A 16,221-nucleotide genomic window follows, 5' to 3' on the forward strand; every position below is an offset into this window, starting at 1 on the left:
TTTACGTATATATTTTTTTCATAACTCTGGCTTTATAGCCTATCAACACAATTTAAAAACTAGTATATAGTTTGAAGTCCACACTTTTTATACAAAAATGGAGAATCGGGGTTGTTTTGGGTTGAAAGCATCTTGTTACTATGTCATCTTAAATTGGTCATGCGATTGGTTTACCTTGACTATTTTATTCTTCCTCAGCCAATCAGCAGCACAATCGTCTGTGTTGAAAAATAGTAATGAGTCCACACCGCATTTTCTTGTTAGTAACAGCGTTTTAACGATAGAAATGGTAATTATTCAGATTAGTTACTGTTATTCCCATCACTGATGGGAATAACAGTAACCACTAATCATTTCTACCACTCATAAATGGTAAATGGACTGATTCTTATATAGCGCTTTTCTACTCTCCTGGAGTACTCAAAGCGCTGTATGCAACGCTGTATACAAACTAGTGACGGTATTTAATAATCTATATCCACAAATGAAAATTGTAAATAAATGACATTAGATGAGCACAAATCTACGGAAGAGGATTAGGGCCACTGGAAAAAAAAAAGGATTCTGACTTTAATCTCAGAATTCTGACTTTAATCTCAGAATTCTGACTTTTTTCTCAGAATTCTGACTTTAATCTCAGAATTCTGACTTTAATCTCAGAATTCTGATTTTTTTCTCAGAATTATGACTTTAATCTCAGAATTCTGACTTTTTTCTCAGAATTATGACTTTAATCTCAGAATTATGACTTTTTTCTCAGAATTCTGACTTTAATCTCAGAATTCTGACTTTTTTCTCAGAATTCTGACTTTAATCTCAGAATTTTGAGGTGGGCACCTGCAGGCTTCCAGCTTCAGTGACAGCGATGTGTCCAGTTTGGCAGGTGGAGAACTAATTCACTAAATATGGTGGATATAAGTGATTTTTTGCGTGGCCGAGGGGTCCCGAAGATGCTATTTTATTAATGGAAGAGCAGAAGGTGAGTAACAAAAAGAGAAATCGTTTGGTGTCTCCTATTTCTACAGGAAAACAGTTACGGTACAGTTACGGTTAGCATGCTTGTTAGCTTATAATGTTATATAGGAATGAACGTGTTTCACGATGTTACAGTATACTAGGTGAATTGACGTTTTAACTGTTGTTGATCGCAGGATCATCCCAGATGGGTTCGTTGCATTTTATTTTATTGTTCTACTATTTCAGAGTTTTTCAAGGCAGTTAAACGGAGCTGTGTTACAGATGCTAGCCGCCTGCCAATATCACTGATATATTTGATGTGTACAAGTAAGTTACACTTAGTACAGCGGAGGGGAGAAACTGTAATGAATGTTTATGCGGATATTTCACTCAGAAAAATGGGTGGCGTTCATACACAGCCACCAACACAGCCCCGGTTGTTGTTCTGACGGTGGCCGACTGACGATCCCCTCACAACATGTTAGCTAACACAAACTAATGTAGTGCATGTAACTGTGTGTATACATTAGTGGTACAGTGTCGGAAGAAATGAGCAAACTGTTAACTGTTTATAATGTCAGAATGACATCATCGTTCTCCTGCACTGTGTAATGTATGTCAGCTCAAGAAGGAAATCATATCTTATACTCTGAGCTGCCCAGTGCACTTAACGCCTACGTGTGGAAATGGTAGGCTACACTACAGTTAACTACCGGTAAAAAACTTAATACAGTATTTGATTTTTTTTTTTATAGAACAATAAAATAAAAAGTGCTGGCTGAGGAGCGCTGCCGCGTTGAACTTTGACCTCGGAGTGACGTGACGTATGTTCGCACAACCAATAGAAGTGCAGAAAGTCGCAAATCAGGCATATTGTTCGCATAAACACAAAAGTAAATAAATAAATAACGAAATAATCCCGATATTGTGCCAAAGACTGATTTACAATGTTACTTTGTGTTCTATGTGTAATACCTTTGCTTAAATGACTAAATGGACTGTGTATTTATGACTCTGCGTTATAGTCCTGCATACATAAGTAACATTCATATGTACAGATAAAAATGTACAGAGATATGTACACAAGCGTGTACACAAAAGTCTACTGCTGATCGAGCTGCTCAGTGGTCGTACAGTCTCATGCAGAGAGCGTGGAGGTGTTGTCTGTTGCCATTCCACCACTCCAGCAGACCACAACATAAAAGACAGCAGACGCCACCACAGTGTCGTAGAACATCCTTAGAAGACGTACTACCTACATCATAACCAATCAAGTCCTGCTTTTTTTAAATACAGAAGAGGATTTATTATTTACTGAAAGGCTATGCCTTAGTTTGCTTCTTTCATTATTGTGTTTCGCCCTGCATAAAATAGATAGCTTTTCTGACAACTACAGTCAGTACTCTCCTACTGGCATTAGCAGTGACCTAACAGCCTTAACCGTAATATTGCTTTGCAGTGTAAATGTTGCAGAAAATGACTGTCTTTTCTTTCTTCTTGTGTGCAGATTGACTGTGACGTCATAGCACTGATGGATGATGCAACTTTGGCAAACTACATGCCCTCGTACGGAGACCGAATTGCCCTCTTCAATTTCTGCAAAAGCAAGCAACCACTGTCAAAAAGAAAACTAGGACTTCTGCAAAAAGTTCACCTCTCAAAGTGAGAGAAACAGTGGCTGACATATCAGATTTGCATGACTTAATAAGACTGTATTTCAGACTTTCTTTCAGTAACAAAGAAATACTTTCAATTTTAGCACATAGTCATCAGACAATTATAAGTGTTCGAACTCTAAAGAGAATTTGTAAAAGACTTGGGCTTTTTAGAAGGAAGAATCAATCAAACTTCGAGGAAGTGCTAGCCTTTGTCCAACAAGAGATCATGACAAATGGACAGATGCAAGGTTATCGTTGGCTACATCTACGTGCAATTCAACATGGATTTGTGGTGTCACAAGATACTGTAAGATGCATAATCAAATTGCTTGACCCTCAAGGTGTGGAACTAAGACGAGCTCGATGGTTGAGAAGACGACAGTACAGCTGCAGAGGGCCAAATGCTCTCTGGCACATGGATGGCTATGACAAGTTGAAACCATATGGTATTGCTATCAGTGGCTGCATAGATGGTTTTAGCCGCCATGTTTTATGGATGGAGGCTTATACCACAAACAATGACCCTAAATTGATTGCAAGTTATTTTCTGAAAACAGTTTCATGCATCAGTGGATGTCCAGAAAGGTTATGTGCTGACCGAGGTACCGAAAATGGTTGTGTCGAACAAATGCAGATGTTTTTACGGAGAAACCACACAGACAGTTTTGCAGGTGAGAAAAGTTTCCTTTACGGAAGAAGTACGGCCAACCAACGTATAGAAGGATGGTGGGCTACCCTACGCAAACAGAGTGCACAATTTTGGATGAACTTATTTCAAACTTTTCAGGATGATGGCCACTTCACAGGGGATTTTTTGGACAAAAGTCTTATCCAATTCTGCTTTCTCAATCTTATTCAGGTAAAAGCATGTGCTCATGCTATGTAATGTCTTAGCTGCATAAATAGAAAATATAAATATGGTTAGAACTTTTTTTTTTCTTTAAATTAAATATGAATTTTATTTCCATTTTAACTCATTCACTGCCAGCCATTGGCAGTGAATGAGTTAAACCCATTGACTCATTCACTGCAATTGACGGCTATAGACGTCAATGGCAGTGAATGAGTTAATATGTCTTGATGCATGCTCAATCAGCCAGGTAAGGAATTTTTTTGACAGAACATTTCTCACACTGAAAACGCTACATCCAGATGAACAGAATCAACTTTTTGGGATTCCATTTTAATACTTTGATGGAATTGTATTCATGTTATCAGTGGAAGTAACTGCACCTTTCTCAGCACAGGTGCATGGAGCATTTTTTTTTTTTTTATTGCCACATGGTTTAAATTACTATGGAGTCTGTTACCTAGTGGTCCTTTGGGCACGGTTTCAGAAAGCAATCCTATCATTTGGTTAATTCTCTATTGAAAATATATTGTAGAATCATTGCACACTGAGTATAAAGTGTTGGGCTATCTATTCAACAGTAGAATCATGCAGCATCATTCTGTGTCCATGTGCTGTTTAGTGAAAGTGCTATTTTGTTGTTGCTGCTTGGTTTTACATTAATTAGAGGTCACTTTCTATGTCTGTTGATTAATGAGTTAATAAGCCTCAACTTTGGCTAAATCTACTGGTACATGGTCTGTTTCATATACTTATATTGTGTTGTTTTTCATGTAGGATGAACTTGATGAAGTTGTGAACGCATGGAACTCGCACAAAATCCGGCCAAGTGATAGTGCAGCATTGGGTCGACCAGTAGTAATGTACTCATTTCCAGAGCTGCACAGTGCTGAGGATAGACTGAAGCCTATTTCTATGGAGGATATCACTTTGTGTATGGAAGAGTGTAGCCCAAAAGGTCAACACCCCTGTGATGAAACAGTCTTTGAACTGTGTTGTCTGCTTATGGTAGAAAATGAATGGGATGCCCCAGGAGATCCACTTGGTGCTGCGGATCTGTATATTAGGTTAAGAGAAGAAATACTGCAAAGTATTTAAGGAACTTCAGTGTGTAAATGTACAAATAAATACAAAATATTTCTCTTTATCTTGATAACGTGATTTGATAGTAGGTGCCATGTCTTACAGGTACCTTTTATGCAGGTATTTCTGCACTGCATTAAATGAAAGACATCTTTTAGGTGTGACCGAACATGCCATTTTTCAGGTCATTCTCTCAGAATATTTCTGCTTATTTCTGCTGTAATGTAAATTCAGAGTGCTGATAGGAGGTCAGCACCAACTAGTATCATTTTATGTTGATCATAGTAATAAATACAGTTTGGTTGGTATCTCCCCCCCCCAAATTTGATTGTTTTTCTACATTCACACTACCATTAAACAGAAGTGTTTATATATTACTTTGAAAAAGCTGAATATTGTGATATTATCAGTCAGTTATGAAACATGTCAATCCTATTAAAAGGCCATACATTAAACTGCATTTACAAATGTTATATTTTTGATTGAATCATAAGTGGTGTAAACCTGCCTACCAGTAAATTGCAATATAAATTTCTGTGTTTTGTTGCCAGACATGTGCATAGTATATAAAATATAAACTGACCAGCTCCCTGCTCATTGTTTTCTGTATCAACCTTTACTCTTAATATTCATGGATGGAAACCCAGGCACCAGCATATGATATGCTAAGTGCCCGGGTTATCTGTGGTATGTTTCAGCAAACCATAGTAGCATTAACAGTTCTAGGTCTTGACAACAGCATGTTTCTATAAACGTATCATTGTTAATATTTAAAGTCGTTATGCCTTTTGGGGAGCTTTTAGTGCAATTATATTAAAGCAAAGCTATTATAATCATTTACCCATATGAAGGTCCATCACTTAATTATTAATGTATTTCACTTGTTAGTTGTAAGATATTTTAGCTGGTTTTCATGTAAAATGACCATGAGTCATTGCTATACTGATTCAGTGTGAGCTGTCGTACACAAGGCTCCTTTATATCATGAATCCTAAAATGATAAGAAACATACCAAAAATATTTTGACTTTTATTTGTAGTATCCCAGCAACAGTGCAACAAAACAGTTCCTGCAAGTGGAACCAAGTTATTGTCACATTAAGTGCAACATGTTTTACATTTATATTTGTGTATCTTTATGAAATGTTTGAAATTAAAAATAAATGGTATTCTTCCATGTTACTGAGCTCATGTGTGGCAGTCTCTTGAATTCTGGCATGTTCAAATAGATAAGGAGCTTGATGAACAAATTCAAAACAACAATACAAATGTACTGTGTACAGTAACATTTTATTGAAAAAAAGTTTACAAGAAACCTGTTCTTGCCAACGCCAATAACATGGCTAAGTCTCATAACCATATAAACTGCCCTGTAACAAGAATGACTCAACTTTTAAAACAAACTTATAGATCTCATACAGTCTTGTTATGCATCAGTATACATCAGTGACTTACTGTAAAGACCATGAACACTGGCTATTGTGGTATCACATATTCCTCCAGTGTCATCTATGGTATAGAAATAAAAACAAGTGTGAATGGCTGAGAACATACATGCATACAAATAAAAATGCATAATTTCTGGCAGTAACAAGACATTTTTTCAGGTGTTAAGATTAATACTATATCTGAGAACATGACAATTTGGCATTACAAAAGGATGCCTGAATAATCACAGCACTTGACCACTGCACTGAACTGTACAGTGTTTATTTATGATCTCAGTAATCAATAACCGTCTTCAAAACAGACTGAATCCTTTAAGCAGCTTGAATGAATTTGATGGATGAATAACAGGTATGCTTAGAAACAATATGGCATTAAGAAAATACTGGAATTTTAAAAAATATTTTCACCAACTTGAAATGGAACCTTTGTAATCAACAACAAATGACAAACTTTGATACCTTAACCTACCTTAACTAAAAATTGCATATACTGTAAAGCAAAATATTTTCAGACATGACAAATGCTAAAGTATAAAATTGTACTTATTCCTTTTACAATACAGTGTTGCATAACAGCAGTACTTTTACGTTATAACTATGTTCAGTTTTAGCCCTGACCTAATAAGAAAATACCATCTGAATGAATTAGTCTTACTACTAATTACTTACAAAAGTATTTGACTGTGCTGAGCTCTCACACCACACATGGTGCATCAAAGAAAGTTTAAGAGCAGTTTAATTATAGTTTATAGATCTTTAATAATCTTTCTTCATGCTTTTGCTGAAGGTTTCTGTCTTACAGCTGGAAAGCTTGGATTTGGTGAAGACAGCTCTGGATATGGTAGTAAACAGTGTACCCGTTCGTTTTGTTTTGTGACTGTATCATGTAAAACTCAAAATGATAAAACAAAATGAAATATTAGCCAAAACTGGACTTCTAACAGAGATGAGAAACTTCTCTCTAATTAAAAAAAGTATACTGTATAAGTTCAAAATACATAAAAATACATATTCCTAACATCTCTTTACAGTTATGGTCTAGTGTGCATGAGCAGTTCAAATGTAGCGCATTGCTGTGAGAGTAAACAATGTCCATCACCCAGACATTACTTTCAAGAACTGCATTAAATTCAGAACGAAAGTCTGGGAAGTTTTCATAGCTGTTAGCTAGCTGCAGAACATTCCCACACGTGTGTCCGACTGGTCTTCTTGTAAATTCTGTCATATCTTGAAATTCCACATAAATACTGTTTGTTACTATAAGGTCAGATCCGGTGCAGAAACGCATACATTTCTGAAGTTTAATGTTATCCAGCTCTCTGATGAATCTTTTGAGATGATTTTTCACTTCTTTTTGTTGTGGAGTCAAATCCACAGCAAATTTCAGTAGCTGGCACACTTTTTTTGAAGTTGGTTGCAGTTCAGAGAATAATTTGGTCAGACCCTCCGGACTGAGGGAGATATGGGAGTCGATGATCTCCCTCCAGCAGTCAATAACAAACAATGGTTTTTGGACAAGCTCTTTGTGTGCTATTTCATCAAGGATTGTAGGAAGAGTCTCAGCAGTGATTCTTTTTCTACAGCCATAACTGTCAAGAACTTCCACAAGATCATCCAAGTCAACTGCAGAGAAATCTTTTACTGCTTCCATCAAAACATCACATTCTTGGCTGCTGACAAACTGTAGAAAGTGTGCTTTAAGATCACTGTAAACACCACTGAAAAGCACTTGTTCCAGAAAAGGGATTGCAAGTTTATTTGGAAAATACTGACATTCTTGGTAACCTTTCAAGAGTATTCGCCCAACTGCCTTCCATTTTTCAGCAGGAAAATCATGGCGAATGAATGGCACTTTAACGGTTGCACGTAGGGTGCATCGCTCATAAAATTCATGCCAGAAGCATGTGAGTACATCTCTTAGTATTCCTGATCCAGTGCCTGGTTCTTCTGTGTTGTCTGGAAGTATGCGCTTCACATTCAGTGTTTTGCTCAAAATCTCCTCATCAAAGAAAGCAGTAATCATGTCATGTAAAGTGTCAGTATGACGTATGGTGATTGTTATTACGTTCTCTGAATTAGGTGGACTGAGGGGGACAAGAAAACCCTCATAGACTAATGTGTCTTCTGTATCTTCTTCAGCATCAAAAATTGGACCAAAAGTAATTTCTGGATCATCTAAAATTCCTGAACCAGCGATGACTTCATCAAAATTACCCCTGACTTCCCCCACTTGCAATGGATTAATGTCACTGCCACTGTTTGCTGAGACAAACACCACTTCAGATGTCTCGCTGGCATCTTCTTCAGGATTTTTTGGTTTTGTTGCAATGTAGAAGCGTAACATTGTCAGTCTCGCTGCCTCATACATATTGCCAATAGACTGGCAGGTATCATCAGTAAGGTGGTTCTGTTTAAAGTCCCAAACCTCAAACTCAAAATCTGTTTCACATCCCTTAGGAGATATGCCATCAGGAAAAAAAAGTTTCTTTCCTTCCTGAACAATATCTTTTAATCCAGCATCAGTGGCCATTTGAATTTTCTAGTGCCACCTCCCTGCTTCGCTCTCACCTGTTTGGCTATTTTTCCATCACTGTGTATCCATCCTATCTCAACATTTCGTGTTGCTTTTTGCTTCTTTGTCTGTCTTATTCCTGCATCTGTATGTGAAGTGTTCTCCTTTGGACTTTCTTTTCTGGTTTGCATTTTCTCACAAACTTTTTGCAGAAGTCCTAGTTTTCTTTTTGACAGTGGTTGCTTGCTTTTGCAGAAATTGAAGAGGGCAATTCGGTCTCCGTACGAGGGCATGTAGTTTGCCAAAGTTGCATCATCCATCAGTGCTATGACGTCACAGTCAATCTGCACACAAGAAGAAAGAAAAGACAGTCATTTTCTGCAACATTTACACTGCAAAGCAATATTACGGTTAAGGCTGTTAGGTCACTGCTAATGCCAGTAGGAGAGTACTGACTGTAGTTGTCAGAAAAGCTATCTATTTTATGCAGGGCGAAACACAATAATGAAAGAAGCAAACTAAGGCATAGCCTTTCAGTAAATAATAAATCCTCTTCTGTATTTAAAAAAAGCAGGACTTGATTGGTTATGATGTAGGTAGTACGTCTTCTAAGGATGTTCTACGACACTGTGGTGGCGTCTGCTGTCTTTTATGTTGTGGTCTGCTGGAGTGGTGGAATGGCAACGGACAACACCTCCACGCTCTCTGCATGAGACTGTACGACCACTGAGCAGCTCGATCAGCAGTAGACTTTTGTGTACACGCTTGTGTACATATCTCTGTACATTTTTATATGTACATATGAATGTTACTTATGTATGCAGGACTATAACGCAGAGTCATAAATACACAGTCCATTTAGTCATTTAAGCAAAGGTATTACACATAGAACACAAAGTAACATTGTAAATCAGTCTTTGGCACAATATCGGGATTATTTCGTTATTTATTTATTTACTTTTGTGTTTATGCGAACAATATGCCTGATTTGCGACTTTCTGCACTTCTATTGGTTGTGCGAACAAACGTCACGTCACTCCGAGGTCAAAGTTCAACGCGGCAGCGCTCCTCAGCCAGCACTTTTTATTTTATTGTTCTATAAAAAAAAAAAATCAAATACTGTATTAAGTTTTTTACCGGTAGTTAACTGTAGTGTAGCCTACCATTTCCACACGTAGGCGTTAAGTGCACTGGGCAGCTCAGAGTATAAGATATGATTTCCTTCTTGAGCTGACATACATTACACAGTGCAGGAGAACGATGATGTCATTCTGACATTATAAACAGTTAACAGTTTGCTCATTTCTTCCGACACTGTACCACTAATGTATACACACAGTTACATGCACTACATTAGTTTGTGTTAGCTAACATGTTGTGAGGGGATCGTCAGTCGGCCACCGTCAGAACAACAACCGGGGCTGTGTTGGTGGCTGTGTATGAACGCCACCCATTTTTCTGAGTGAAATATCCGCATAAACATTCATTACAGTTTCTCCCCTCCGCTGTACTAAGTGTAACTTACTTGTACACATCAAATATATCAGTGATATTGGCAGGCGGCTAGCATCTGTAACACAGCTCCGTTTAACTGCCTTGAAAAACTCTGAAATAGTAGAACAATAAAATAAAATGCAACGAACCCATCTGGGATGATCCTGCGATCAACAACAGTTAAAACGTCAATTCACCTAGTATACTGTAACATCGTGAAACACGTTCATTCCTATATAACATTATAAGCTAACAAGCATGCTAACCGTAACTGTACCGTAACTGTTTTCCTGTAGAAATAGGAGACACCAAACGATTTCTCTTTTTGTTACTCACCTTCTGCTCTTCCATTAATAAAATAGCATCTTCGGGACCCCTCGGCCACGCAAAAAATCACTTATATCCACCATATTTAGTGAATTAGTTCTCCACCTGCCAAACTGGACACATCGCTGTCACTGAAGCTGGAAGCCTGCAGGTGCCCACCTCAAAATTCTGAGATTAAAGTCAGAATTCTGAGAAAAAAGTCAGAATTCTGAGATTAAAGTCAGAATTCTGAGAAAAAAGTCATAATTCTGAGATTAAAGTCATAATTCTGAGAAAAAAGTCAGAATTCTGAGATTAAAGTCATAATTCTGAGAAAAAAGTCAGAATTCTGAGATTAAAGTCAGAATTCTGAGATTAAAGTCAGAATTCTGAGAAAAAAGTCAGAATTCTGAGATTAAAGTCAGAATTCTGAGATTAAAGTCAGAATCCTTTTTTTTTTCCAGTGGCCCTAATCCTCTTCCGTAGATTTGTGCTCATCTAATGTCATTTATTTACAATTTTCATTTGTGGATATAGATTATTAAATACCGTCACTAGTTTGTATACAGCGTTGCATACAGCGCTTTGAGTACTCCAGGAGAGTAGAAAAGCGCTATATAAGAATCAGTCCATTTACCATTTATGAGTGGTAGAAATGATTAGTGGTTACTGTTATTCCCATCAGTGATGGGAATAACAGTAACTAATCTGAATAATTACCATTTCTATCGTTAAAACGCTGTTACTAACAAGAAAATGCGGTGTGGACTCATTACTATTTTTCAACACAGACGATTGTGCTGCTGATTGGCTGAGGAAGAATAAAATAGTCAAGGTAAACCAATCGCATGACCAATTTAAGATGACATAGTAACAAGATGCTTTCAACCCAAAACAACCCCGATTCTCCATTTTTGTATAAAAAGTGTGGACTTCAAACTATATACTAGTTTTTAAATTGTGTTGATAGGCTATAAAGCCAGAGTTATGAAAAAAATATATACGTAAAGCTTTTTCCTGAATACTATTGTTGTTTATATTTACTGGGGGAAAAACGGTAAATCAAATAAAAAAATAATAATACGGCATCATGGCATTTGATTGTTTAGAAAGGCGGAGAAGTTTTATGAGTGATGGCAGCGAAAGAGAGAGAGAGCAAAAGAGCGAGAGAGAGAAAGAAAGTTTTGAGATGTGAAAGAATTGTGACTTTTAGCGTGTTTGGAGTTTAAAGTTAGTGTTTTGTGTTGTGAAGTTAGTGAGTAGTGTAGTCGATAGTTTTGTTGTCACACAGGCAAAGTCACACAGGTTCAAGGATGCATCACTGCCACGCAGTGGCTCCAATATGGAGGTGCCTTTATTTACAAACTATAAAACATCGACATTTCATATCAGAATAACATCTGTACTGTTTGAAATCCACGTAAAACACATCAGTGGTATTTTATTGGTGTTGTTTGAATCACTCTCACACAGAGATGTTTTCCAGCTGCTAACTTCATTCATGCAGCGTTAGAGTTGAACAGATTTAGAAGACAGAAGTGTTTGTTTTTATTTACATTAATAAATGAGTAACGTTAAAGTTTTAGAAACAACTTTACTCTGATTTAAAATGTCCTGTTGATCAGTCTCATGATGAATCTTCATGTCTCTGTCATGATCAGTTTTTTGAGTAGAAGAAGATTGATTTGTTTCATTAAACTAAAACCTATGAAAATACCATAATCATTCAGATCAACAGAAACATGGAGTGTGTTTGTGCGCAGACCAGTGTTGGAGTCCACAGTCATCTCCTCTCTGGTCAGAGCAGCGGACTGCAGATTCACCCACTTCCTGTAAGCAGACTGTCGTTATTGGACATCAGGCTGAGCTCTCAACAACCAGTTGCACAGTGAAGCCCTGAGCTTTACATCATGCAGTAGCAGGTGAACAGCCTGTGAGACAGTCTCATTCTTCCGTCTTATTTTGGATCGAATAGGCATTTGCTGGGAAGGTCTATGCCATCCCGCTCACCTCTTTCCTGCACACGTTGTCTTCACCGCCTTTTGTGCCAAGGCTGAGTGACCTAAGCATCTCTACTGGCAGGTGATGTATCACTGAGGTTGTGTTGTGCCAGTGCACCTCAGCCGTCTTAGATCATGTGTCTGCAGCAGGTTTTTCCTCAACGGGTCTAAAGATCAGCTTCATAAATGATTTTCTGTTTGTTTGTGAAATCTGATCATTCGCCCCATCAAAATAGAGAAACCTCTGTGTGGCAGCCATCTTTTTTTGGGTCAAGACAGCAAACAGAATCTGAAGGTTTGTGATTGTCGTCACAAAGCGAGGATTCAAAGCAGAGATACGCCGTCAGATTCCCGAGCTCCTGGAATCCTATGTGGAGACAAACTTGCTGTTTGACAGGAAGTAGGAGAGGCCGCACATTTTCATGCCTCAGTTAATGACCTGAAAATCCGGCTTCCCGTTTGCAGGACTGAGATAAATAAATCTGGATTTACCAAAATACCAAGGTGTGACTTCAGGAACAACGCTATTTGTACAGCTGTCAGAGCTCAGTGTGGACGGCTAATCACAGACAGATTGATGCAGTTGGTTAGAAATCATTTAATATTTGTTTACAGGAAATAAACTCTAATTAAATGAAAGTTACAGTGACTTACTGCGCCACCATGTGATACAGAAAAGAACAGGCCAAAGCAGCTGGTGGTAGTTACTCAAGCTAACTCAGATCAGCTGGAGAGAAAGACACTAAATTAACATCAGTGGTACTGAAAGCAGCTGTAGATAATCTTACATCTATGCAAATATTTGGTTCAGATGAAAACAGTTTGATGATGCCCTCAGGTGCATGACTGTCATCACTGACAAATGAAAACAATTTAACCTGATTTATTTCATTCTGTTACAGAAAATAGAGAATGAAACAAAAATAAATACAGCAGAAGGTTTGGATCAAATCCAGCTCAGCATTTCCAAACATCAGTGGTTTTTACACCTACATCAAGATTTGTGTGTCTGCAGAGTCCCAGCAGACATGTGACGGACACAGGTCCTCCTCCTCAGACTCACCTGACCACACACTCAGGTGTAGTCAAGTCAGGTGAGTCGCACCTGTGACACGTTCATTGCCCCCCTCTTGAACTGTGGTGTAACATGGCCTGGCGGCAGAGGCGGAGAGCACCACCTGAAGTCAGAAACAATAAAGTGAAAACTGTGCTGCCACATTAGAAACACATCTAAGTGATGTCACATTCCTGTTGTCGCTCTGTCACACTGACCTCTGCATTCAGCTTCCTTCTCTTCACATCGTCATACACATGAAACATCAGCAGCTCGCAGGTCTTCTTGTGATCTCAGCCTGCATTCGAGCCACAGCACAGAACACCAACCCTCTCTGCTCGAGGGCTAGCATCTGTAACTGATCTGGGACTCGTGTGCCAAAGCGTTATTAAAAAGGACTCGACTCCTCAGCAACTGACAGTGTGTTTGTCACATTCAGACTGACCCAAGGACCTACCTCTCACAGCCAGCAGCTGACCTTTGGCCTCCAACATGCAGTTGGATCACAAACTCTTTTGACTCAGTCAAACCTCAGAGAGGTGTTGTGAGTCATATTGCAGGTTCTGCTTTCATTCTGGTGTCTGAAGAGGTCCAGCCCACAAAGCAGATCTTCAGTCTGTCAGTCCTTCTGCAGCTCCCCCGTGTGGACAGACGCTGAACCAGTTTTTCACAAAGTGTGACTAGCAGCATCAGCCTCACAGCTTCCTGTAGAGAACAGGTGCCAAACTCGAGGGCCAGTGTCCTGAAACTTTTAAATGTGTCCCTGCTGCAACATACCAGAATTAAAATTGGTAGGTCATTAGCAAGACTATAGAACTTGACTGCATGCTGAGGAGGCAATTCAGGCCATGTCCACACTTATACGTTTTCGTTTGAAAACACATCTTTTTCTCTTCGTTTTGGCCTTCCGTCCACACTGAGACTTCATTTTTGGTCAAGGAAAACGCTGTGTTTTGAAAACACTTTCCAAACCGGATATATTTGAAAATGCCGTTTTCATGTCGCAGTGTGGACAGTGAATCACACTGTGGTGACACTGTGGTAAAACGATGACACATTTTAGTCATGTGATGCAGTCATGTGACCAATTAAATTAAACTTAGGCTACGTTCACACTGCAGGCGAAAGCGCATCAAATCTGACTTTTTTGACCCTATGCAACCCATATCCGATCATGCTATGACAGTGTGAACAGCACAAATCCGATATTTTTAAATCCGATCAGGGTCACTTTTGTATGTGGTACTGAATCCGATACATATCTGATGTTTTAGAAAGCGACTGCTGTTTGAATGGTCATGTCGCATTAAATCCGTCTTTTACGTCACTGACACAAGACAGATGCCAATTATCAGCGCCTGAAAAGCACCCGATAAGACATCGTGAACGCTTCTTGGTCATCCCGTGTAGATGTTAGTGAAACGTACAGAAAATGGGAACATTTTATTTGTACTGTATTATCTGCAGATTCTGACAGACATTTCTAACTATCCTTTGAAGCACCGCTCCTCTCTAAAACAGCAATAAGGATAATTATTAGGCCATTTGTAAATAACAAAATAACTTTATAACTTAAAGCAAATTTGGGAAACATAAAGTCCGAAGTCTTTATATTAAGGGCCATCAGTCAAACAATACTGTTTGGTCTGGGTCTAAACAAAGCGCGTTGTGTGTGATGTCTTCTTTTGCGCATGCGGGCTGCTTTGAGGGTTCACACTAGAGCTTGTTTGCTGTCACATTGTATTTGTAGTGTGAACAAGCAGAGAAAAAAAAAATTGGATTTGATCAAAAAATCGGAATTGAGCATTAAGCCCTGCAGTGTGAACGTAGCCTAATATAGCGGAGGGTATTTTCGGCCGTTTCAATGTGGACGCACAACGTGAAAACGATAGTGTGGACACAGAGCGTTTTCAAAAGAAAACACAGTTTTCAAATTTATCCGGGCTAGTGTAGATATAGCCTCAGCCATTTGATTCATGTTACAGCAGCTCATAAGTGAATGAACATGGTGCAACAAAAGTACTTTTAGAAGTACAATTTCCCAAAAACTTACATTTATTTAAATTTACTTGAGTAAGGTTGGGGATTGCCACCTCAGCATGCAGTCAAGTCTTGCTAATAATCTAATTTTAATCAGGTGTGTTGCAGCAGGGACACATGAAAAAGTTTCAGGACACCAGCCCTCAAGTTTGACACCTGTGCTCTACAGGAAGCTGTGAGGCTGATGTTGAGGACTGGAGTTTGACACCCTGCTGCAGAGGAACATTACAGACCCTCCTCTTGTGGATATTTTAATCCAAACAGAGACAAAAGTCTGGATTTAACATTTTCAGATTCAAAGGTGATCTGACGGTGGAGATGGACATCTGCGGCCTTGTGTTGATGACATTCTGATCAAATGTTATTTTTATGTCTCATCTTCAGAATCTTTAGAAAAATTAAAATAAGTATTTCTGAGTGAGATGCAGTTTCCTGGAAATATTTCAGAATAAAAGCCTCACTAAACACTCAATTTGAAACAGGAAGCACTGAGGTTGCATGATCAACATCAATAAAAATCTTCAAAATAATTGTGATTATATTCCAATCAGATAGGAAGGTCAAAGGTCAGCTGAATCTCAGAGCCCATGTGACTGAAAAACATTTATGTGGAGCATTTAAACACCAACACTGGACCCGTTTCCCGCTGGCCTTCAGTCAGAAACGATCACCGTTAACAAACCAATAATCAATAACAGCTGCTTCTTCTGTGGTATCCTGTCAGGAAACCACAGAAGCTAGAACACAGCTACAGGTGATCTCTGTGAAAAATGTGAGCATCAGTCCAAACATCAGCTGATCAATGAGCTGATCCTCCCTC

General features: G+C 38.6%; 1 long non-coding RNA gene across 1 annotated transcript; it reads left to right on the plus strand.

Annotated features, from left to right (window-relative positions):
- The first annotated feature begins 706 nt into the window (after window positions 1–706).
- LOC309689100 lies at window positions 707–5,701 on the plus strand. The gene is made up of 3 exons (XR_014271255.1): window positions 707–979; window positions 2,465–3,474; window positions 4,243–5,701. It is a non-coding gene; the product is annotated as an uncharacterized lncRNA (long non-coding RNA).
- Window positions 5,702–16,221: the final 10,520 nt, after the last annotated feature.

The sequence above is a fragment of the Aulonocara stuartgranti genome, assembly GCF_965226115.1.
Source record: "Aulonocara stuartgranti genome assembly, chromosome: 15".
Lineage (NCBI taxonomy): Eukaryota > Metazoa > Chordata > Actinopteri > Cichliformes > Cichlidae > Aulonocara > Aulonocara stuartgranti.